We start from the raw sequence: 26,139 nt of genomic DNA, 5'->3' as shown, positions 1-26,139 counted from the left end.
TCCTAGGGAACCAGGTGGTGGAGTGTCATTCAGGCTTCTTTGGACGCATCCTCCCCTCCACCAAAGCAGGACCCCGCCCTGCCTGGACCACATGAACTCTTAGGGGCAGCCAGAAAGTACCAGCGGTGACGCGGACCCAGGGCAGTTTCTGGAAACGTGACGATCTCGACTCCCCCCTCGCTCGGTCCCCAGGTCCCGAGCTGCAGACTGGTCCCCGCCGGCCTCTGCCCCTACCTCAGACCCGCCCTCCTGCCGGCCGAGCTCGGCCTCCTTTCACACCTGATTCCAGCTCGGGTCCCACTCGCGCGCCGTGGAGGGGGCAACGTCGAGGTACCGGCCGAGGTCGGGCACTTGGAGGCAAGGCCGAGGGAGCGCGCGGGGGAGGGTGGGCGGCTCCTCAGCCCGTGAGTGGTTTGCGATTTGGGACTGACAGACTGAAGTCCTGGACCAGCGGGGAGGTGGGAGGGAAGGGGCGTGGGAGGTGGAGCCGCCGGGGAGGGGCGGTGCCGCGGGGAGCGGAGCCCGGCCTCTCGCCCCCACCCCTTTTGGTGCCCGAGTCTGGGCGGTGACACAAAAAGCTCCCGCTCCTAGCCGAGCGCCTGGCGGCGGTGTTCGACTGCGAGCGCGGAGGGCGGCCGGGCAGGTGGGGCGCCTCCTGAGGGTCCGAGCAGGGAGCTGGGGCTGCAGGCGCCGCCGCCGCCGCGCTCCCCGCGCCCGCCCCGCAGCCCTCGGCGCGCGTCTGGCCGAGCGGGTGACGGGCGCGCCGGGACCCCCGGGCGGCGATGCTGCTGCTGCCGCTGCCGCCGCCGCCGTCGCCGCTTCTGTAGGGAGCGCCGGAGCCCGCTGCGGAGAGAGGTCGGTGAGTTTCGGTTTCTCGGCTCTGTTCCTCCTGGGTCGCAGGCGGCGAGAGGAGCGCGAAGGGATGTCTGCGCCCCCGCGGCGGCCGCGCCCGGAACTAGGGAAGCTGGAAAGGGGAGGTGCCGCCTGGCGGGTAGAGGGGGCACCTTTTGGACTGTGGAGAGCGGGGTGGCGGGGCCGCAGGGGTCGCGGGGAACGGGGCCCGGGGCGCGGCGAGGCAGCCCGGGAGCGCGCGGGAGGGGGCCCCTGGAGTTGCGTCTCTCCCGAACGCCGGCAGAGCTGCGCCCGCGGCTGGGTCTCGGGAGCGGCGCTATCGGCGGCTCCGCCGAGTCCTCGGATGCCCTCTGGAGCTCCTGTCCGAGGGAGCCGGTCTCGTGCCCGCGCCGCGCGCGCCCCCCCGGGATGGGCCCCTGGCAGGGCCTCTGTCGAGCGCTTCCGCCCCCCCGGAAGTTGTCTCTGCGGTCCCCGGGCCCCTCCGGGGAGGAGAGGGCTTAGTGGAGGGATAGATGTTGGGGGTCTTTTGTGCGCACCCACGCGTCCGGGGCGCTCGCTCCTGGGAGGGCAGCGGCAGCACAAAGCAGGCTGGACTCGTGGGACGCTGCTCCGGAGGCGGCGGTCCCCAATCCCGCCTAGGCTGGGGGCGGCGCCGCAAGGTTTTGGAGAGAGTAGAGAAATCGGCAAAACAGAGTGACCGGGACTTGATGAGGTGGCGGACAGGGGCGACGGAAAGAAGGATGCTCGCGAACGCAGCGCTGGTGTGTCTCTTTGGGCGCGTGACTGGGCGCCCCGCGTTCCCACATAACCGGGTTTACCTAGTATATTTTGCTTGTGTTCCACGGTGCTATGCTATGCCTTCTCGTTTTTCTTTCTTTCTGAGGGATTACCGTTGCCAGTGGAGGCTCTACAACCAGAGGATAACTTAGGGGCGTGGGAGACTGCAGAGGAGTCCGGGGAGGTCGTTGTTTGTCCCGCGGAGACGATTAGGAAGCGTTACGCCCCTCGGCGGCCCGCCAGCCCGCCACACCTCCGCCGCCTTCCTCCACCTCCCCCCAGTGCACCCACGCCACCACCGCTGCTCTGCCCGGGAGGTCATTTGGGTTTCTCTGCTGCGCCTATCTAACCCTTACTGCATGTATTTCACTGCAGGCTGAACAAAGCTCAGGCTCAGTTGTGCTTCCTGCTTGTCAGCCTCTTGCCTCCCAAACGCGTACCATTTCCACTTGATGTCATCACGCAGAAGGGGGTGAAAGGGACTCGGTGACAGATTCAGGTAACCACCGCTAATCTGGGTAGCCTCCTGGGTGTCTCTGGGTCATTCAGGTCAACGGGCGTTTGCAGGGGGGTATTTGGGTGGTTTCTGCCTCACACCATCCATTCCTATCTGTTTGGAGCAGAAGGGGCTGCTGAAACTCCTGATTCAAAGAAAGAAATTGCAAAATACTTGAAACCTTCCTTTTGAAGAAGTCATTGAGGGCAGGCTGCGTTTGGGGTTGTATAAATTCCACCTGGTTCCCTTTGAGGGGAATTTGATATAATCCACACACAGGCAGTTGTATCTGAACGTGGGGTTTGGATTTGTGTCTGCTTTCTTATCTGTAGTAATACATTTTGGCTTCAGTCTGTAGATGGGATATCATTTGTTGAAAAGGTATTGGTCAAATGTCCTAATTGTTCACCTTCTTATGAAACACTGTCTCTCTTCCCCCCCCCCCCCCCCCCGCTTTATTGTAATAGTGTTTGAAATATCAAGAAGGACGTGCAGAAGTAAGTTACTGGGAGGTGGGAGGGAGGACAGTTGGGGGAGCGGAAAATGGAGCTTCAGTTAAGCTTCCATTTATATAGCCATGAACCATTAGGCCCTCAGTCTGCATTTTATCTTTAGGTGTTGGTTCTTTTCCAAAAACTCTGGCCTATTATTCTTTTCATTCCAAGGATAGTTCTGTTTTGATGGCAGCCTAACCAGGTCTGGCGTTATCTTGATAAAGCTCAGTGAAAGCCTACCCTTCAGATGGATCAGGACACCTGGTGTCGGTGTTGTCTCCTAGAGCGCAGAGTCATGGTGTCCTACACGAGAAGCAGGGAAGAAGGATGTGTATGGACATAGACTCAAGTTTTATTTTGCAGGAAGAAGGGACGGCTGAGGACCAGAGGCCAGTGTGCTGTCTCTTGCACTATAGCAACAGCATGGTATCTGGGGCAGATTCTCCCTTCACCATTTTTTCCCCCAAATCCCTTAAAAAATAAAATTTTAAAACTTGAAAGATTTGTCATTCCCCTCTAGGGTAGTTTTGTTTGGAAACGTGACTTTTAACAAAACATCAGTGATGCTGGCATTTATTCTTCGACTCAGAGCATTCATGTATCACCAGGAAAAGTAGATGAGTTATCAACCTGTCCCAGCTGAAACAAAGACCAGTGCTTTGGAAAGATCAGCCTTGTAGTGGGGCTAAGGTAGAGGTATTTTGACAAGTGGTTTTTATGTCAGCAGTAATGCAGGGTGTGTGCTGTGCAAGAGGGGAAGCTACGTGATGGGATAGTAGGGAGTGTAATAATGCAATAGAAACAAAGGGTGTGTGTGTGTGTGTTTTAAATAGAAAAAATAAATACCTCACCCACAAAATTCCACATGGGAAAACAGCTGCCTGAACATGTAAATGCATGTCCAAGAACAAAGATAGCCGTAGCACAGAGTTAGCTTTCAATGTGGTTTTCAATTGTGTCTAGTAATAAATCCTAATCAAGTGTTGTACTGATGTTTAATTTGTTCTTTTAGGTGGATGCTCCCCACTCCCAGATGTCGGCAGTAGTGTGTTTTAGTTTTAGGTTGGAGGAGCCCTAGAGGTGATGAGACCGACTTTTTCCGCCAGAGCCGAGTCCTTTCTACAGTGTTCATTTAATTCATTTGGCAGATGTTTATGGAGCTCCTGATAGGCACTGGGCTCTCTGATCACTGCCAAGGGGCAGGCTGGGGCGGAGTGTGGAGACACAAAGGCGAAGCGCCTTCCAGAGCTTCTGGGGGGATGGAGAAATGAAGACCTGACTAATTAGGTGCAGTGGGCGCTAGAGAGAGGGGAGCAAAGAGGGGGTACTGGACTTCTGAGGAGGCAGCCTATGATCATCCCGCCTCCACTTGAACGCCTCTTTCATTAGGGTGCTCACTGCTTCGCCAATGTCTGCACCTGTTGTCAGAAGGCGACCTTCTCTTCATAGTCTTTAAACTCCGCAGCTGAATTCCACATGAATGGGTAGATTTCACCATTGTGGAGAGGTTATTCTGTTTTCATTCCTTATTCTCTCAGAGTTGTTTAGATCTGTCTATCCTGTTGGCACCCTCTACATTTCAAGGCATTATTCAGGCCCTGCTGCACTTGAATTTTGAAATAAATTCTGCTTTTCTGAATTAGAAAACAGATGGGAGGGGGACGTTTGCAGATCTCTCTCTTTTTTAAGCAGTGATGTATCAGCAAGATAGGTTAGGTTATTCTGCCATAACAAATAACCTCCGGGTCTCAGTGGCCCGGTTTCTTTCTTTCCCACACTGTGTGTCCAACACAGTCAGCAAGTGGGCCCTGCTCATCGTAGTCATGCAACGACCCAAATTGGTGGGGGTGTGATCTTGACGTGTGATCAAGGTCACAAGATCACTGCAGATCAAGGTCACAGGATCACTGCAGCATGGGAGAGGAAGCTCCAGGGGATCTTGCTCCAAAATGACATGATCTGACCCTGAAGTGACTTATGTTGCTTCACCAGACTAGTCCTATGACCCCGTTTAACGACAGTCTGCTATTTCTTGTACTGAAAAAGGGAAAACCGGATATAGGTGAGTAGCACTAATGACCTTCCACAAGTGGTGTGGTCTAGTGTGTTCCTATGGGGTCTAGCTTATTAGCACATTGAGTGTTATACGAGTATGGATTGAATGAACAAATGATACGTCGCTTAAAGAATCTGGTCGTACTCCAACCTGTTCTTTACTAGTATGTTCCTATTATATTTGCTAATATGACCTCACACCGGTCATCAAATAAAAAATGATAATTATTTTCTCTTTTTGCCTGTTTTGAGTAGTTCTTTGTTCTGACGTGATAGGCCAGGAATGTTTCCAAGGCTGGTTCTAGGAGGTTCTGTGCTTAGCATTATATAATAGAGAGGGATTGCTTACACACTTCCTCTCCCTCGCTGTCTGCCTCTTGTCTAAGACTTCCTGAGTTTGTTTGAGCAGCCAAGGGTAGAAAAAGCAACGGTGGGCCTAGCGTCACCCAGGATGTGGCCTCCTTCAGCCAATACGGCAGATAAGACCAAGAGGGGGCAGGGGGTGTGTGGGGTAGTCTAGATCTTCCTCTTACTGCTTTGATATTAGAAAAAGGAATTTGGACAAGAGGTATTTTCTGGTCATAGGGCTAATAGAACACCTGAGAGTTCTGGGGCATTCAAACTTTCATCAGCAACCATGGTGGCTATGAGGGTGGTAAGTTTTAAAGCCTCCCTTTCTGCACCCTCCCTAAAAATAGTTGGGTTCTGTGGCATAGTCATTGTGAGGGGCTGTGGATTAAGCGGCTGGTGGCTTGTTGAGAGATTTTGCTGTGCAGAGTGCTGGTCACGCAAATAATCTTTGTTGTGATAAATGCGTGCATGGATTAGAACGTCTAGGATTTGATATATACCTTTAGCATAAGTATGGAATTGAACAAGAGTATGGCTTCTGGGTCAGTAATCACCTTGTTGAAGTCGTTTTTACAGACAGCTCTCCGTAGGCAGGTGATATGGTAAGCTGACTGCTAGCTCCTGAGTCAGTGACCAGAGGACCTCAGTGTTGGCCTAAGAGTCCAGAGGCTGCCCCCTAGTCCAGCTTTCCTTGAGTGACAAAGTATTGCACCCGTAGGAGTTCTGAGGTGGAGATGAGCAGCTGAGAAACCGGCAGAGAGATCAGATGCAGCCCATCCAAGACCTCCAGGTACTAATTCAGGGCAAGGCGCAGACTGAGAGGGAGAAAATGAAGCCCGGAGGGACTGGTCTTGAAATATCTTTGGGAAGCTCCAAAATACATGCCTAGATTTTGTTGGGCCTCTGAGTTCCTACCGTTTTACTTTCATAGTGAAGTTGGCCATCTAGGTAGAAGACCCCTGTGGAGGGAACGTGGTTCCTGGCACTGCCAGTCGCAATGACGTGGTTGCAATGTCGTGGAAGCCGGAAGCAAGGAACGTGTTGGTTTTCCTGATCCTTCCCTCAGGGCTTTGGGAGCTACACTGTATGTTCCAGGATAAAACAAGTACTTGTTTTATGGTTAAGGATTTTCTATTTCCAGTTGACTTACTGTCATTGTGAGAGTTCAGGAGGGAGGCCTCAAGTCATGTATATGTGATTTGCATTTCCTTTGGGTAGCTCTCGAGGCCTGGGATTTCCTGCCGGAGACCTGATGTGGCTGCACAGGCCTTGGAGCACATTCCTTGTGGAGTTGTGTGTGTGTGTGTGTGTGTGTGTGTGTGTGTGTGTGTGTCGGGGGGCGGGGAGGGGGCGGGTGGGTGTGGTACCTGTGAGCTGCTGGGAGTCAAGGGGCTGAGTAGGAAAGGATGCCTTATTCACCACTTGATTTATTAATTCCTGCATGGATGAAACTCATTGCAACATCCTGCATGGTAAAGGTTATTATTGTAACATCATATAGGCTTCCTGGGGGAGCAGACTTCCCCAGGGAAGGGATTGATCAAATGCAGATGTGCTGCTGGTGGAGAAGAAGTCGTGAGGAAATGGAGTCTCCGAACGCAGTATTCTGTGCTTGTGTTTTCTCTTTCTGCTCCCCCATCCCCATCTTACTCCTACCTGTCAAGGAAGTGTAACTTTTCTGCCTCACTTTCCATTAATAAGTCCAGATAATCACATGTAATGTGCTCCTCGCTGAGAGGAGAGAGATACTGTGGAAATAGATACTGTGGAAATAGGGGCCATTATTATTCACGTTGGTGTTCCGCTTATTAACAGATTAACTGATCATCTTTATTTTTTAAATTTTTTATTTCTTTTAACATCTTTATTGGAGTATAATTGCTTTACAATGGTGCGTTAGTTTCTGCTGTATAACAAAGTGAATCAGCTATATGTATACATATATCCCCATGTCCCCTCCCTCCCACCCTCCCTATCCCACCCCTCTAGGTGGTCACAAAGCACCCAGCTGATCTCCCTGTGCTATGCGGCTGCTTCCCACTAGCTATCTGTTTTACGTTTGGTAGTGTATATATGTCCATGCCACTCTCTCACTTCATCCCAGCTTACCCTTCCCCCTCCCCGTGTCCTCAAGTCCATCCTCTACGTCTGCGTCTTTATTCCTGTCCTGCCCGTAGGTTCTTCAGAACCATTTTTTTTTTAAGATTCCATATATGTGTGTTAGTATGCGGTATTTGTTTTTCTGACTTACTTCACTCTGTATGATAGACTCTAGGTCCATCCACCTCACTACAAATAACTCAGTTTCGTTCCTTTTCATGGCTGAATAATACTCCATTGTATATATGTGCCACATCTTCTTTATCCGTTCATCTGTCGATGGACACTTCGGCTGTTTCCGTGTCCTGGCTGTTGTAAATAGTGAACTCAGCATCTTTAGTGACAGTTCCCACATCTTCCTTGATTTCCATCCCCACTGCCACATCTTAGCTGAGAACCTTATTTCTCTCATTCCTGGCTTTCCCAGCCCCAGCTTCCTGTCCAGCTTTGACTTTTGCTCTGCATGACTTTAAAACACAACATTAGCTGGGATGGTTAGCCCACTAGTCCCCCAAAATTCTTTGCATGGCCCTATTTCTTAATCCTGGAATATTCTGTGGCCTACAGTCTCCTGTGCCTCATGATACCCCATCATTAAAGGTGTGACTCAGCTCTTAACTCTCCTAAAAAACTTAACTCCATCATTTTAGCTCATAGCAATCCTCGACGCCTCCACAGTTCTCTGTCAAAATTACCTCTCTCATTTCACTCAACATTCATTCTACAAAGGGCACTTATCATTAGATTGTCCTGTATTATCACGTAAGATTGAAGTGTCTTTTTCTGTTTAATTGCAAAGAATAGAAACCCACTAAAGCTAGTTCATGTAACAGGAGGTGTGTTGACAAGATGTCCCAGGGTGTCTTTTGTCATCAAACCACATATCACAAGTCATTGCTCAGCTGGGGGAGAGGGTAAGGCGTACAGTTCTTTCCAAGGGGCCTGCAGGCTGGTAGATGTAGAGATGAAAATAGCAGGATCTCGGTTCTCTTGCAAGTTCCTTAAAGATGAAGACTGGATGAGGTTTGACCTTATTTTGTATTCCCTACCACGTTTGTACAAATTAAGGGCTCCGTACATACTCGATCATTGATAACACAGAAATGATTTTGACTTACTGTGGTAAGGGAATTATACATGCTTTGGGCCTGTGGAATTGAAGTTAAGAAGAGAGAAAATTATTTTTAAGAGCTTCCCCTACTTGCATTAATAATGAGTAAATGTTGAATCAGATTAGGGTTGCCAGGCTGCAGTGTGCATACCAGTGGTTGGGAGGTGAACATTCTCATAGAGGGTCATCATTCTAACAAAATGAATTGTCACTGGTGGCCTGTTTTTCAACTTGAATTGGGCTGATTCTTCCAAAACAATAACAAAGCAAACAAAAAACCCCTCTTCCTGGGGACATACAGTAAGCAGCATCAGAACTCTACACTCCACCAAGCCAGCCAACAAACTCAGGGAGCAGATGGTGCTGTTTGGGTTTGACATGAGTGGGTGACAGTTTCCCACAAATGGCTACCACCCCTCCCTTCCTAATTAACTTCTGGCCATAAATGCCTTTGGGAGGGACATCTGGTTTACCTCACTTCTTTTGATCTTGGAATAATTCACAGGATAGAAAGTCTTCTTTAGCCCTCGGAATGCTCGATCATTATGGATAGTGTTATTATGAAAGAGGAAATGTGTTCAGCTGCTTGGAGAAAATGACCAGGAATATATTAACATTAAAATAATGTTCTCAGTTTGACAGGTAATGAATGGAGCTGAGAGATAAATGTCTCAGAAACAAAGTATTTGGTGTGATGTTCTTTTGCAGTTGTGTCGCTCTGTAGGTTTGCAGATTGCTTCCTTTCAGGTTAAATGAAACTGAAAGTGGTTGGAGAGCAGGAGGGTAGATCTCTACCATGCAGGTAGAGTGCCAGCCATCCTTAACTGGGGTAAGTACCTGTCCATGTATTCCTGCCCCATCACACTAACCCTTCAGGAGCTTCAGGTAGGAGTTCATCTATTCACCTATGGTGGTGGCTAAAATAGCCTTTGAAACACTGAGCATCAATAACTTAAAACTCATATTAGGTATGCAATTGTATTCATTACATTTATTCAAATATTGAGTGCCTACTGTTTGCCAGGCACAGTTCTGCCCAATTCTAACTAAAATCCCTACCTTGCCTTAGCTTAATGTACGAGCTTAACTCATAATTGATTTGGCTTCTTGTGCCTTTTTTTTTTTTTCTTGCAATGGCGACACTGAAAGTGGAGAGAATAAAAGAAATGTATCTGATACTCTCCTCTCTCAGTTCTTGATGCCTCACTATATATGCTCACCTTACTTGAACCTAATTCAGTTGAATGGTTGAAAACATGGAACTTTTGAAGCAAGATGGGTTGGGTTCAAACATGAGCTCTGTCATAATGACCTTGAGTTAATAAGGTCTGACTGAGCCTTGGTTTCTTCCTCTGGAAAATGGAGGTCAATCAACCTCACTGAGTTATTGTGAGTGTGAGATCATTTATATAAGGTGCTTCGTGTGTTGTCCTACACATCACAAGCCCTGCGTAATGGCAACTATTATTATCGTCCATTTTATGTAGTATTTACCATCCACCAGTCTTGGTGCTGGATTCTGGAAATCTTGGGGTCAATAGTTATGGTCTAAACTGAAGGAGCTCTTAAACTAGCCAAGGAAATACCCACATCCAAATAACTCCAGCCTGCGGCATTTATGTGAAGATTTCTTCTGTATGTCGTGTCATTGGAGTCTTGTCATTGGAAAGTCTTTGTAAAGCTTAAATGGTGTGGCATTTTAAAAGGATAGGCCTTCTCAGGAGGAAGCTGGAGGAAGCTGTGAGGTTCTAGGACAGCCCACGGGCAACCCAGGCCTTCCTTAAAGGGCACCAGGCGCCTTTCTCCTAGGGCCTCATTTCCCTCAGGCAAGTGAAGTAATGTACCTCCCTTTGCTGAGGTCTGGTTTCTTGGGGGTAGGGTGACCCACTGACTCAGCTTGTCCAGGCCTAAGAGGGTACCTGAGTTGAGGGACTTGCCATTTTAAAACCAGAATAGTCCCAGGAAACCCGGGACCGGTTGGTCACCCTACTTAGGGGTCCTGTCCTTGTTCTATGATTGTTGTTCGCATCCTGAAGCAGGCTTTGTAGACATTTCACATCGTTAGAGGCACAGCCATCGTAAGACAGGAGGCAGGAGAGAATGGGGCAGGATAAGACTGGAGAAGGCAGTGTGGCTGTCAATCTATATTTGAATCTGCTTTTTGGATGGAATCTTTATTAGTATTAGTATTATTTTAAAGAAGAGAGCTCTTTAATAAAGGCACAAAAACTAGACTGTACAATGCAAAATATAAAGTTAATGGAGTCTTTAAAAAGTTTCCCCTAGACAGTGGTATTTGCTATGCCTGGTAGGGCTGTTGAATGGAACTTGGTACATAGTAGACATTCAGTAAATATTTGTTGAAGGAAGGCTAGAATCAATTTAATCTTCAGAAATAGCTTTGAGAGCTGGGTTCCAGTTCAGGCTGGATTTGAGCCTGGGCCTTTGATACCTAATTTGAAAGTGTGTAAACCCAGATCTGCTCTTGTTGCAAGCAGATTCCTTGTTGTGCTGATATCCGAAGTGTATTCATGTAGGAGCTTAGGCCCTTCTCGACTTGTGTTTTTTTCTTCTCGGTGAAACCACACGACACCAGCAGATGGGTTGCCTTGTCTTTTGGTTGCAGCTAGGATGTTTCTGGAACGTGCCCGTGTTGTAAACGTGACGGTAGTGTGGGCTGTGATGGGGGCGCTTGTGTACACAGTGCTCAGTGCTTTCCTCCCAAAGGTGTGGGAGGGATTTCCTGCTGAGTCTGTTAATTCCAAATGGGGGCTGGGAAGGGGACCAGGCATGGCTCCATTCTGCTGGGTGGAGATGTCCAGAGCCGGTCTCCCAGTTGCCAGCGTTCCCTCCTCCTGAACCTTCGTTATGAACACAGATGGCAACCTATAAGGCTCTTAGATAAGCCACAGATTTTTCTAGTCTTTAGCTGAGGCTTCAAATGGTAATCTTTTGTCTTCTGTTTCTTCCTGAGAAGTGTTAACTGTTTATCCAGGGATGGTAGGACCTGCAGCAAGTTGCCAGAAACAGTAATTAGTTTGCTGGTTGCCAGTTCTCTAAATCTCATGCACAGAGCACCTGAGGGCAACTGCCAGACATTTACATCATCCTTCGCATCAGATTCCCATGTCATCATTATGTACGCTGAGAAATCATATTCTTTTATGTTCCTGACAAGCCAGATTTCTTCATGGGTTCTTACTTCACCTAAGAAGAAGGTAAATAGCTTATCTACGGAAGGGGAATCTTTCGGGTAAACAGAATTGATTTACTAAATTGCCTTTATTTCTATACACAAAATACTAAATATTAGTTCAAAGAGAGTGTTTCTTTGCAGAGTCCATAGTTTACTTTTTTTTTTTTTCCAACAGTGGAGTCAGAGCTATCAAAAATTTATTGTTCATACGCCTTGAGTTTATATCAAAATAATAAATAAAGTTTTTGAGAATTGCATCTCAGGGCGGTCGTACTTCCCTACAAGGAGTTCATTGACGTACAAGGAAAAATGTCTTTACTGAGAAGTTAAAAAGAACACGACAGACTTCACTCCAGACTTATTATACCTTACTTGTTGAAATCTGTCCATGCAGATGCCGAACCCTCTCTTTAATGTGCTCCTTAAAATAGCATTCTCTTGGGATCAAGTCCAGTCTGCAATGGAAATTGAAGGAGACCCTGTCCAGACAATTTAGAATTCCTTGTAAATTAGGAGGGCAGCGATAATCAATTTTGAAGCCTAAGTGTGATTCAGCCTAGTTCTTCTGGTTGGCTTGACTTTTGTTTTATTCCTTGTTCTTGACTTACTGCAAAAGGCATTGCCATGCAATTTTGTTTCCACTTTTCGTAAAGGTGGATGGGACTTGACTTAGCCTAAGACCCTAGATGTCTCCCCCTCACCATAGGAGGAAGCAGTTCGGAACAGACTGACTCTTCTCCGGGTTCTGGAGGCTGCTTCCCTCGTTTTAACTTCTCCTTCGAGATTCCGACTTGTAAAGAAACAAATTTCTTCCTTTTATGAGCCTTTTTAGTGCTAGGTGATTAGTGTCGTTCGATATAATCTATAGTACTTAACAACTAGATACACTGTTTTCCCAAAGCAGATCACAGTGAAAATAAGAGTTAGAGAGAGAGAGAGGCATCAATTTGAGGGAGGAAGCGTGAGTAAAGAGAATGATGGGGGTAATAATTGTGTCGGAGTATGGTATTTTAAAAATTTTAATTTTAGCTTCAAAATTAAGAACCACCGTTGTTTACATGGTGATGTTGGTTTGTAATTAATAGCATCTGGCCCAAGCAAACTGAAGTCGCTATTAGTAATATTCTACAAAACAACATGAAAGTTCATCAGATATTTCCCTTCCCAACTGTGTCAGATTCCACAATGAATTTTATGACAACCAAAAGACAATTTTGGGGGGCAGAGGAGATGGCTATGGTACAAAGATAGAGACAGTGTTTATTATATGCTTCAGGTTCAGTGCTAAGAGCTTTAAGCACATTATCTGGGAGGCAGGAGATCCTGGAAACTTAGGTAACTTCTTCAAGGTCACACAGTGAATTTATGCCAGAGCCAGGATCTGAACCCGGGCAGTCTGTGCTCTTAACCACAGCCTGGGAGCTACATTCACAACTGGAAGAAGATCGGAAGAAGCAAAAGCTTTTCTTTTTTAACCCAACAGGTTCAGTGTGACATAATTTAGGAAGAGATCTGACTTCTGCACGGTCCTGTCTTTGGGGAACAAAGATGGATGCATTTGGGCAACCATCTGCCTGAATCAGTTTCATGTTGGCTCTGAGGTAGCATGGTTTGAAAGACTCTGTGACAGGTCCTGTTGGGAAATTTGCAGTGAGATTTCCAGCTATTACCCGGGCTTTGCCCTGTGCTAACAAATTTCTATGAAGCCTGGTGGTGTGAATTGTTTCTCAAAGGGCCACTTGACTGAAAGCCAGTGTGTGTGGCTGGGAGCTTAAGACTTTCACGAGCACACTGCTAAAAAATGTTTGAACCAAATAGCGTTTTTTACTACCCCTCCTCCCCTAGTTCCTATTTCTTCCCCTAAACAAAAAGGGAATAAATCATATCCTTTCATATTGTTATTCCTTTGTTTGTACAGTTTCCTTTTCCTGGAACCACCTTTTTCTTCTCCACCGCCCTGCAAAAAACCCCCCACAACATTTCGATGGAAAGCCATGAGTATATGCTTCCTTCGAGACGTCTTTCCTATTCCACTTTCCCTATGGCTTCTCCTCCAACTCTCTCAGCCTGAATTCATTGCCCTTCCATTTGTTCTTTTAAATCCCACTTACCCCCATGTCTGATAATCTACATATACTTGCCTCCCCTGCTCCACTGTGAAGTCTTTGACTTGTAAGACCTTGTCTTGTTTAGGAGCCTGGAGCTTGGATGAATGAATGGAGGAACGAACAAGCAAATGAACGAACAGACTATCGATACGTGGATTTGCTGGGATTGATTAGAGTGTATGGTAGTGGGAAATGGTGGTGGATCTGAGCATTGACGTATGTGCGACTGTGGAGACTGGCTAGATGCTTACCAAGGTCTCGGCAATATTGCCATTTGGGGCTGGTTAATTTTTTCTTGTGGGGAGACTGTCCTGTGCACTGGGGGACGTTTAGGAGCTTCCCTGGACTCTACCCACTAGATGCCAGTTACCCAGCTATAACAATCAGAGATGTCTCCAGACATTGCCACCTGCCTCTTGAGAGTCAAAATTGCCCGCAGTTGACAACCACTGTATTGGACTACTTTCTGTATCTAGCTGGAGCCATGAGATTGGTTCTCATGAAAGGTTGTGTGTGGAAATGAGAGGCAGTTAAGAGTGGGGGTCCTTTTGCATATCTACTCTCTTTCTGGTCTGCTGGCCAGCTGCAGGGGTGTGCCGGGGAGAACTATGAAGCCCTGGGGTATGATGGAGTCACGGGGTGGAAGGACCCCTGGTCCTGAATGACCTTGTGGAGCAGAGCCTTCCTTACCAAGTTGCATTGAGATGCAATGTGAAGAAATTAAACCACATGCGTTAGGCCAGTGAGATTTGGGGGTATGTATTTTGGCAGTCAGTCTACCTTCCCTAACCTTCCCTGACGCTTGGAAAGAAGGGACTTTGCTGAAGCAGCCATGCCCAGTATTCCAGGCAGTGAGTAAAATCAGACATTCTAACCACGGCAAAAGAGAGAGTTCGTTTATTTGTTTGTTCTTGTGTAGGTAGCATCAGTCTTATTGCTATAATTCTTTTAATTTCTCAAATTTATCAGGAAATAAGAGGATGATAAATGTGAATTTGCTGTTCCACCACTTTAATAATTCTGACCTGTGAATAACAGGCAGCTCTGAGCTATAAATGCTTTTAGTAAAAAGTTAATAAAACATCGAATGTCCCAGCGGTTCTCGTTTCACTGTGTATGAATATGAGTCTGCAACGCAAGTTCAGGTTGAGATATCTGTGGTAATTTATGTTTAATGCGTTTTCATATTTTGGGGGGAAAATGACAGATGTTGATACCCTACAGTCACAGCTGTTCCCCACACCATTAACAAATAAATTGCTGTATATGATGTGATGGGCTTTGAACCGGACTCCTATATGCTTAGTCCAGCTGAATGATGTGGGTTAGTGTCCCTTAAAAAGCTGAACCCCAAAGCTTGCTTCTCAGACCAAATTCAATGCCTAGTGCAAGATTTCCTTTGCAGCAGTTAATTGGATTTGTGGTTGTGTCTACGCAGAGCCACTGTCCGCAACTCGTAAGTCAAACGGTTTCATTTGGCACTCATCTGGATGACAACAGAGGGGTTGTTTGTGGGAGACAATGGCTGATTGTGGGTGAGCCCTTCGTTGGCTGAAAGCTTTGTGTTTGAGTCAGTGGTCTCGGTGCCTGCCCCATTTGCACAGCGTTCAGTCCATTGTACAAAGAGCCACCCCCGGTGAATTTTACCTTACCTGTCAGACTCCCTGTCAGCAAATAGAACAAATCTGGCCTCAGGATTTTAAGATGGTAAAGTCTCTCTTTCTAGAAAAAATCCTGCTGGCATCTTAACTACCAAATATCTGATCCTTCTGTGTTTTTTTTTTCCCCCAGATAAAACATTTGCATAAGAATAAGAGTAGCTAATATGGATGACACTAGTTACGTGCCAGGCTCTAAGTGTTTTGCATACAGATTGTGCGTCATTATCACAATAGTCTTAAGGGGAAGGTACTACTAATATCTCTATTTTGATTTCTCCATTTACAAGAACTTGAGGCACAGAGAGGCTAAATGATTTGCCCAAGATCACAAAATAAGTAATGCCAGAGCTGGGATTAGAACCCAGCCATGACTGGCTCCAGAGGTTATGATATAAGCCACTGCAGTATGCTGCCTCAGATTTTTCATTCTGTTAAGGAGACTCACTTTGTCTGAGATATCCTGTATTTTTATGACTTCAACTAACATTTGTATATGATGATTAAAAAGAGTTCGTGATATTATTGCTTTATTTTTGCATGGATTGAGCATAATTCCCTACTAAGCTGTCAGCTGATGGCCTTGTGTCTTCCATAACTCTTGACACAACGCTTCCTTGTAAGAAAGTGCTAATTTAGCACGTTGGTTTGATTATTTTTATATAGAGATGCTCCTTGAGGAGGTTACCTCTGTAGGAATAAGGACACATGGACACAAGGAACTCAAGTGCCAGGTGGTGTTGGATGAAGTGGCCTTGGAGTTCAGAGGGGGAAAGATGACTTCCTGCTACAGGGTTTAGAATGGCTTCATGGAAGAAGTAGCATTTGCCGGTGCCCTGGAAGGGTAGGTAGTCATCTGGACATCTGGAGTGGCATTTCTGCAGCAGCAAGGTGGTAAGGGAGGGTGGATCTTGTCTTCTGGACAACAAAAAATGCTTTCTGCCTGAAGCCTGGAGCATTTGAGCAGGACTTGTAGGAAAAGGATTAGAATGGTGGGTGGGAGGGGGACTTTGGCATTTATTCTGCAGGAAGCCATTGATGGTGTAGGGGCAGGAAAGGATGTGGATGTGAAACCGTGCTTTCAGAAGCTTAACCTGGCAGCAGTCGGTATGGATCGGGGCAGGAAAGGACAAAGGTGGGGAGGCCAGTCGGGGTCCAGAGAAGATGTGGGGAAGACTTGGACTCCAGGGGGGAGGCCACAGGAATGGAAAGGGTGAATGAAAGCAAGAAGCGTTTCTGAGACAAAGTTAGAATTTTGGAGACGGATTGAATGAGAGGTGAGAAGTAAACAGGTTTTCACGTCTGAGCTACTGGGTGAATAGTGGTAACAAATATAAAATTGTGGAGGTAGGACCAGATTTGGGAGAAATCAAGAGTTCACTTTGGAAATGCAGTTAGTAGCGAGGTCAGAGCTGTTTTTTCGAGAGTAATGCACATCCAGGTGGTCATTATGAGTCTGAGTTTTGAACTGTGTTACCCAGAGAGAACCTCTCGAGGGCTGGCTGTGAAAGGACATAGGTAAAAAGAATGGTAGGAACAAAGAAAAAAATTATCTGGAGCAGAGGAGACTTCACGTATCGAACACTAAAAGTGGTATGTGACTTCACGTTATCGTGTAGCTCGATTTCTATTTGTTGCTCCTAAATTGGTTATGATTTCTTCTAGATTTGAAATGCTTTACGGACCATGCATGAGAAGTGCTCCCTATGGGACCCTGCCTGGAATATTGGGAACCTGGTTGGAAGACCCTCTCCTCATCTAAGCCGGTTCACTCACCAGCCCCTAGATGTGCTCGGGACCGGCCAGCCTGCTCCCTCTTCCTCTGCCCTTCTATTCAAATCATAACTCTTTCTTTAATTCCCTGCTCAGATCCCATCACTGAATCCCCAATAATCACAGCTGAAAGTGGCCTTTGCTGCCTCCTATGTGTCGCAGACCTTAATGTAGGTCCTGGGGACAGCCAGCTGCTGGCCAAGGGCAGATCAGGGCTGAGCCCACCTACTCATCTTTGCATTGCAGGGACCTAGCTTATTACTTTTTTCACCAGTAAATGTTAGCGTGAACTGTTACATCTCTCACTAGTTTTTAATCTCCTTGAGGACTGCAGAGATCTAATGCTTTTTGTATTTCCCACACTGTTTTGTGGATATGGTATCTTGGTGGTCCTGGTTGATGAAGGGCTGTAGTGTCAGAAAGTTTCCTTTCCTCGTTGGGGCCACTGCATCTTGACAGCTAAATCTTGTATCTGTAATCAGAAGTGTCATGTTAGTTACCACCTTTGACTGTGTTTATATTTGTCTACTATTCAAAAGACATATTGACTATCTTGATTGATTCTTTTCTTACTGTGGTGTTGAGCGGTGGCTGCAAGGAGATAGTGTCGGGGCACATTGCCATGTAGTTTTGCCTTTGGTTTTAAGGTAAGATGTTGGGTTAGGTTTTCAGGAACCAAAATATACTCAGAGTCCAAATGGGTAAAAACAGAAGTAGAAACCTGAAATTAGTTTTTAATGTTTCTAAAATTAACTTAATCAGACAAAATTCATTTAGTAATGTATGAAAAATGGTTGTGAGTAAACAGAATGAAACTATGCTTATTAAGATAGATTAGGAAAATACTTTGGGGAGTAAAGCAGCTTTAATTTTCCTTTCTTGATGTTTGTTTACCAATACAATCTCAGCTAGAATCTGCTGTCCTGGGCTCTGGCCTGTTGCATTTTCTCAGAAAACAAGTCCACTTCCTCCGGGTTATGGAGAAAGAGCTTTCAGAGAATTTTAGGTGGGCTGACGTTCATAACTAACTTTTGAGTAATGGGAGTTTAGTACGTTGGCAGAAGAAAAGCAAGTGGTGGTGTTAGCCGCAGTGCTGTAAGAGGTAAGGCCTGCCAGTTTTTAAGTATGGAGATTGCAAAATTTGGGGTAAAATTTTAAGTATTAAATATCTTTACATTGGTCTCACAATTTTATAAGTGAAAAAAAATTGCTGATATGTCCTTGGCAGTCACTAAATCCAAAGCATCTTGTAAAACTCGACATAGTCATCCAATGTAATTCTTACAATAATTTAGAAGTAGGTTTTTGTCCCCATTTTTTGGATGACCAAACTGAGGCACGGAGAGGTCTAGCAGCTTGCTCTAGATTATGCTGTCAAGTGGCAGAACCAGGATGGAAACTCAGTAGTAGCATTGGTACATCAGTTCATTATAATACAGTGATCTTTCAAAACTTTGCAGTATTGGAAAGTACCGATAAAAAGTAATTGCTATCAGAAACAAAATATACTGACAATAAGCGTCTTCAATGAACATAATATTAAAAATGAAATGCTAAAAGTTTTAGAGTTTTAATCTCAGTCACTCTGTGCTCTGGTCACAATAGAGTTGTAATTTATCTTATTGTGGCTATTTTGTTTCTATACCAGAAATTCATCCAGAGATTATAGTGCAAAGAGTAGCTGCTGAAATTATGTGGAAGTAGAGAATAGTGAGGTTATTTTGAGGGAAGTCCACTTTAGTAGAATAGCCAATGCTTTTCGAATGTAGGACAAGCCAGAGAGGAAGGGGGCCTAATTATGGATCCTGTTTTGGAGATCAGAAACCAGACTGCCCAGAGTTCATTCAGAGTTTTTAACCAGATAGTATCAAGGTCATTAGCAATATTTTTTGGCTCTGGTATTAAGTTTTTTAAATAAACATTGTTCATCTCTAGCCTGTTCCATGAACTCCCCATTCTGAATGTTGGGAGTAACCAACATCAGGTTTGCTGCCCTCCTGACTGCAGGATCCTTTTCTGGAACCTCTCTCATGACAAGTTTTACCTTTTACCATGAACACGTCCCGGTGTCAGAAGCTTACCACCTCCCGAGTAAATTTGTTCCCATTTTATAGTCGGGAAAACCTGAGACTAAATGAGGTGAAATGATAGACCGAGGTCTCTGCAGTTCAGAGGTAGGCCTTGAATCAGCCCTGATAGAACATAACATCCTGTTCAACCCCAGTCGTGCTCCAGGAATCACTCGATGCGCACCCCAGCCATCCAGCCTTTCCTTCTGATGGGGCGCCATCAGCATACCACAGGACCCGCTAATGCACTTTCACTCTGCTGGCCTGCAGTGTCCTTGGCTTTACCATTAGAGATTCATTCCTTGTGGTATGGAGAAGACAGCATGAACTGGTTACTCAGTGGGCTGAGGGCTGTATTCCTCCTCTGCTACTTATGTATTAGCCTTGTGATCCTGAGCAAATCACTCCGTGTCCTCATTGAAGATGAGGCCAGCAGTACCTGTCTCGAAGGGTCACTGCTGTGAAGGTTAATACTGATAACTGATGTGCACGGAGCCCTTGCAAGGGTGCCCGGTGCTGTTTTCAGTGTTATGTATATGTCACCTCACTAATTCTCAGAACGGTAGTCTGAGGTAGGAATCAGAGGCAGGCCCAGAGAAGTTAAATGATGTATCTGAGAGCTGGAGCTGGTACATAGACAATCAGTATAAATTCGTTCTTTTTGCTGTTCCTTTTGGGTTTTATATCCATGAGTCCTTTGCTAAAATGTGAGTGCCCTTGGGTAGGATAACCCATTCTACCTCTGTAAGGGTATAGTAGCTAATCCTGTGAATCAGGTTTCCTTTAGCCCCTCTGAGAAGCAGGTGCAGGTCTGATGGAGGGAAGGTGAAAAAGACGATCACAAGCTGTAACGTGATCTGGGCAGGTCGGCTAAGACTTGACGGTGGTGTGGTGGGAGGGACCCCGGGAGTGGTGGGAGGAGTAAGGTGAGCACCACAGTGAGGCGGGAGGCACCGATAAGGAAAGGCAGTGGGCGCTCAATTTAAACTGGACCTTTTTGCCTCGGATGGAGGTGGTCCCTCACTTTGGCTTCACTTTTTTCTCTTTCTCGGATCTGAAGAAGTGAGGTCTACAGACATGCTGATAGGGAGATAGGACTTTGACCCTTTTTCTTTCTTGGTGAACCTTAAAAGAACTCTTCTTTCCACATCCTTAAAAGAAGGTAGAGAAAGAAGAGTGACGTCCTGAAGCAGAACCTTCAGGGAGTGGGGTTTGGGGTCTGCTTGGTCAAGACACAAATAAGGGACGGGACTTTGGGGCGATGGAGCCAGCAGGGATGTGAAGTCTTTTCTCGGGGGACCACGCCAGCTGTGAAGAACCAGGGGTGAAGGGTCAGCCGGGGTTGGGGAGGGACCCTTTCTTCCTTGGGTAGAAGAAACCAGAGCAGATGAGAGCACTTAGTCGACACAAGCTTTGTGGGAGACAAGGAGATGCATGACATGAGGATTTTAAAAAATACCATTGCTTGTGCATATTTGCAATAATAAATCCCATCCGCGGACACTGTGATAAGTAAAGCTTGTTTGGAGGTCACAGGCCACATCATGGCTGCAGTGAAATTTGGCCACTGAAGGCTTCCTGCTGTGCTTTCTACACCTACCCACCCCCGAAGTCCAGCCTCCTTATAATCCTAAAAGCAGGGGATTAGCGTTACATACAGGTCCAGCAAAATAATATTTCTATATTTTCGATTATTTCTTTCCAAGAGAGGGGGAGGTTTGGGAGAAATGGAAGGATGTGATAGGGCAACATATACGGCGATGCCTAACTTGAGTTGGTAGACTTGCCCATCTTTTCCCTCATGGGTTGAATTCAGAATGAATGAGCTCAGCGTGGAAGTCTATATCAGAAAATACAAATGCTTATCGTGAATCCTAATTACACGGCTGCTGTCGTGGCTTCCTGTCCAAAGGTACCTCTGCTTTCTTATTTTGTCTTTATATCATTGTTCCTTGTACTGTTAGCCGTTCAGATTTGAGGATAGACATTTCCCATTTCTATGGATTTCAGTCATTAGAATTTTGTGGTGATTGAAATGGTTAAGACTGGAGTTACTTTAGCTAGTCCTACTTACAAAGAAGTGGAGAACTTAGGATATTCCCAGAACAAATGAGATTACCAAGATGTTAGAATGTTCTAAAAATCTTTTCTAAGAACCTCAAATGCTTATGAAAGATCTATATTCTTATGAGCAATGAATGCTTCTTAGTTTTTGTATTTAATCATTAAAGTGGGAACCCTAAGGAACTCAAGAATAGGCAATTCTTTATCAATTTGCTTTTAAGTCACTTGTGAAGAATCCTGTGTGTCCTTGACCTTTTCATGAAGCCGCCTTTGCAATGCCTGGTCCTGACTTTCCCCCACACTTTCCTGTTCTGCATCTTTTCTCCACAGAACTACACAGCAAAATATTGATGTATGCTTCTCATTCATGTAGTGGACGACTTTGAAGTTGCTTCTAAAGCCCATACTTATCCTTGTGACCTGAGGCGGCCTTTCTGGATGCCCAGGGCAGTGAGTGCCCTGCAGAGTCAGCTAAGGGTGACTAGGCCGGACTTCCCTCCGCCCTGTGGTCTCCAAGCTGACACTGAACAGGTGTGGCTGCTCTTGAGACATTGAATAAACTGGGAAGAAAAGAGAAACATTGGAAAATATGTAAAAAATGCTTTTCCTTGGGAGAAGCACCCCTGAACATGGCGCAGATAGGTGTCATCAGCTGATAGCAACACTTGAAGGCCTGTGCTGGCTGCAAGGGAAATGGAGAGAAAGGAAAGCCCAGCTTCATGCCTTACCACGAATGGGGGTTTGTGAAGGAGGCACGGGGCATCCAGATTGTCCCCCAGGGGCTCATTAAGTTCTAAGAAGGTGAGTAAAATTGGTTTAATGTGTTGTTTGTCTTAGCTAGCATATCAGTTGAAGTCGTATCTTTATGTGCATTTTGTGTGTTTTCACGGTACGGTGGGGTTCCTCGGAGAAATTGCGTGCCCTGGACATTGGTAACCATTCTAAGGGATTTAGGAACGTTATTTTATATTTTAAGTGATTACCGCGAGTTACAGTTGTTATTTTTGCTTTTCATGCTGCATTGTCAATGGCGTCTGGGTTTATTTGATGCCAAGTTCATGGTCAGGAATAGAGGCCTGAATGGTTCAGACTGGTGCTACAGGGAGTCCAGCCTGGTTTACATTGGTTCACCCTGTGGTAGGGTCCACAGAAGAGATGTAGGGAATAGGTACCCTCCCTTCTTAAAATTAAAAACAACAGCAACAACAAAATCCCCTTCTTCCAAATATCTCTTTGCTCTCCCTCCTGCTGCCAGGAAAAAACAATAAAAACCAGTCGGAGTTGTGGGTTCAGTTTGTCATCTCGTCGCTTTTGTGACTCGTGTGACTCTTGAGTTCCCACTCTGAAGATTATCTCTTGCCGATTTAAAATCTGAAACAGGCTTGCTTCATAAACCCTTGAGCTAGCGAGCAGATAGCTAGGTGTGTTTGCCATCACGAGGTTGCCATGTTTGAATGCTTGGTGGAAAAAAAGGCCCCGACAGGCAGAGCTTTTAAAAAGGGCACATAAACCCTTCCCATGTCCTCCTCCCTACTCTTAAGGGTCCTGAGTCAATCTGGGGCAAGCCCCTAAGTCTGCTGTTTGGTTTTGCTTTTGCTTTGAAGACATTTGTCATAGCACATTCATTAGTTCCAAAGCTTTGGGGACCGGCTCACCGCAGCCCTGCTGTGAGCACGCAGGGGCTGGTTGTGGAAGAGCCAGAGCCGTCGCCTTGGAGAAGGTCGCAGACTCGGGGGAGACGCACGTGTGTCCCCAGTGTCAATAGGAAGTAGTGAATGGTTGACGAAGGGGATGAATGTGGCACTGCGGGGGCATAAAGGGGGGTTGTGGGAGCCCTCCCGGGAGGAGCGGCGGAGGGAACAGCACGTGCATAGTTTGGAAAAGCCAGAGTTGGGAGAAGATGGAGAAGAGGGTGTGGATCGGATGAGACTGGAAATGTAACCAAATCACCAAAGGATCTTTAGACCTTAGTGGGCATGTGGGCCCCACTCCCTTGGTCATAAGGAGTAAGTAGAATATTCGAAGTTGTGGGAGGCCTGCTCAGATGGTTCAAAGCATGGGAAATTGGGCAGAAAGTGTGGGTGTGAATCCTGGCTCTGCCGTGTTCTTGCTGTGTAACCTGGGCAAGTGTGTTGAGTGTCTTTGCTGCCGTCTCTTGCCCGGCAGTGTTGGGACCATGAGGGCACCTTCCCCGAATTGTCCCAAGGGTTAAGCCATCATCCTATTAAAGCCCTGACATGGGGTAGTGCTCCTGAGGGCTTCCAGGGACCTGATTGCCACTTAGGACCAGTACACAGGGCGGTGGGAGTGAGGGGGAGATTGGAGATGGGGATAGACCTGGTTTGCAGGGTTTTCGTGGTGGTCTGGACAGCGGTTCCCAGTGAGGTGTGCCCTGTGGGACCTTGGTCCTCTGAGCGCCTTTGGAAGTTGGGGCCACATGGTCGGCAATATGCCTGCTTCTCCACCCTGGTCTAAGGTGTGGACCCAGGCAGTGGTTGTAGGAACAGACCTGAGAGAAATTTTAGGAGGCAGCATAACCTGGGCTTGATGAAACTTTGGGAACATTATATTATCTTGTCTTTTGGACCACAGGGTTTACTCTAGTTCCCAATCATTCCAACAGGGAGATATGTAATTGAATCTCAGCTGGCTAGCCCTCCTTGCAAACTAAAAGAAAATCGCCATTTTTAGAGTTTTATGCAGGTTTCTTTTGGGGGGATGTGGACAGATATCACGGAGATATTTGCCTTTAATTTAAAATGAGTTGCCCTGGAAATCCATTGCACTGTACGTTGAGAAAACTATTTTCTGAGGCACAGAAGTATTAGTCCATTCTGAACCTCTCTGAGGCAATAGAGACAGTAAGTACTAAATGCCACAGTGAAATGGAGGCTGCTAGCAAGGGATTATCTAGGACTTGGGTTTAGACAATTTGCAAAAACAATTCAGCAAAGTCTATAAAGGCAACAGGGGAAAATAGTATTTCTTTTTTGTGCTGCCAACCAGGTTGTCACATGGATTAGTAATTTAGATAGGAACAGCCGTGAATCACTGCTTAGAGTTTCGCATTTAATTTTATCCTGGAAGCAATTTCCCTTTCAAATTCTCGAGCTGTAGTTATCATTAATGAATCAAACATGAAACTCAGAGAACTACTAATTCATTTTGAAATAAGTAGACATTTAAATCTCAAAAAAAAAACCCTTAAATTTCTTTCCGTGGTGTTTAATATCTTCAAGCTGACAAAAACGTGGAACGGCATTTCACAGAGGGAATTTCCCAGAGTGGTGAGCGGCAGGTCCTGGGTTCTGTGTGCCTGACATCTTGGCTGCCGCTTTGCGGGTATGAAAGTCAAGACTTCTCAGTGACCAGTGAGTGACCGAGTGTTTTCCAGGGGGGGAAAGATGAAAATATATGGAAAAGGCAGCTGATGGCAGTCAGAGCTCACCACCCAAGCTCTCATCCCCGGTGTTTTGCGGCTTAACCCTTTCAGTCTTATCCTTTCCTGGGACGCCTGCCACCCCGCTCTGTCCCTGCCTTCCTTACCCTTATCCAGTGTTGCTTTGGGAAAAGGTCCATTCAGTCATCAGAGGTTGTTGGATGTGAGTCTGTGGGGTTCCAGCCTCTCAAACACTGTCTGAGGTCCAGCTTGTGCGGGGTGATGGCTATGAAAGGTCCCTGTGGCTTCACACACAGGAGTGCGTGAAGATTTGGAAGCACCGAATGAGACAGAACACCAAAGGCCAGAATACTTACATTTTCAAGCCTGGAAAATGTGTTTGGGGTTTTCCCTCAAAGACACTTTAAATAACGGTCAGAGAGGGCTGCCCTGGTGGCGCAGTGGTTGAGAGTCCGCCTGCCGATGCAGGGGACACGGGTTCGTGCCCCGGTCCGGGAAGATCCCACATGCCGCAGAGCGGCTGGGCCCGTGAGCCATGACCGCTGAGCCTGCGCGTCCGGAGCCTGTGCTCTGCAACGGGAGAGGCCACAACAGTGAGAGGCCCGCGTACCCCCCCCAAAAAAGGTCAGAGAATCAGTGGATTGTGTCCAAAGCAATATTACCTGAACAACTACTGAAAAAGGTAAAGGGACTGCTTTTCACGGCCAACAGATTTGATTTGTTTTGGACGTGGTAGGCTTCTAGAACTTCTGTTGAACTCATCTTTTTTTTTTTAAGACAAGATTTAAGGACTGTTTTTTACTCCCCACCTCCTACTTCCACTCCACCTTTTTTGAAAAGGCCTTTGGTCAGCTGAGGTTCTTTTCAGGATGGTCATCTCATCTGTGATCTCGTGTGAGCCTCAGTTTCCTTGTGTGTAAAATGGGGGTGATAATACTTTCCCTCCTTCCCTGTAGCAAAAATGGCTGTGAAGGTGACATGAGATCATGGCTATGAAGACACCTATTAGTACCTTTCTGTAAGCACGTGAGGCAGAGAGGGACTCCGAGGCTCAGGATGCAGGAGGGAGTATTTTGTATGTAAACAGGGAGGAAAAAAAGCTTCAATTTCTACTGTTCCCGCCCCCACCCCGTTCCTTCCCCTACTTAGGACCTGAATTAGATGGTCTAGTTTCTTAGGGGAAGGAAGGTTCCTTCTGGGGACTCCAGGCCTTGTCTGTCTTCCTCCAGTTCAACCAGGCAGGCGGCCACGCTGTGAAAGATGTTCCTGATCACAAATACGTACAGATCTTCCTTGGCTTACGATGGGGTTATGTCCCAATCAACCCATCGTAAGTTGAAAAGGTCTTAAGTCAGAAATGCATTTAATACACCCAACCTACCGAACACCGTAGGTTCGCCTCGCCTACCTTAAACGAGCTCAGAACACTTCCATTAGCCCACAGCGGGACAAAACCATTGCACACAAAGCCTATTGTATTGACTATCTCATGTAACTTATTGATTACTGTACTGGAAGTGAAAAACAATGATCGTCTGGGTACAGAATGGTTGTGAGTGTGTGGTGGTTTACTCTAGGGATCACGTGCTGATGGGGAGCTGTGCTCACGGCCACTGCCCAGCATCACAAGAGAGG

The 26,139-nt window shown here is 46.4% G+C and overlaps 1 protein-coding gene across 21 annotated transcripts in view; it reads left to right on the top strand.

The window, feature by feature from the left end:
- Positions 1-571: 571 nt before the first annotated feature.
- RNF152 (ring finger protein 152) overlaps positions 572-26,139 on the top strand; it is a 100,464-nt gene continuing 74,896 nt past the window's right edge. For 12 of the 21 annotated variants that reach the window (XR_009521779.2, XR_009521780.2, XR_009521775.2 and 9 more), the window contains exon 1: positions 866-2,128. The gene's annotated coding sequence lies outside the window, so the exon portion shown is untranslated. The other 9 variants (XM_060029162.1, XM_060029163.1, XR_011246702.1 and 6 more) reach the window with 8 other exon arrangements.

The sequence above is a fragment of the Delphinus delphis genome, chromosome 13 (assembly GCF_949987515.2).
Source record: "Delphinus delphis chromosome 13, mDelDel1.2, whole genome shotgun sequence".
NCBI lineage: Eukaryota > Metazoa > Chordata > Mammalia > Artiodactyla > Delphinidae > Delphinus > Delphinus delphis.
The sequence above is the reverse complement of the archived record's forward strand: the minus strand, read 5'-3'. Positions and strand labels throughout refer to the sequence as shown.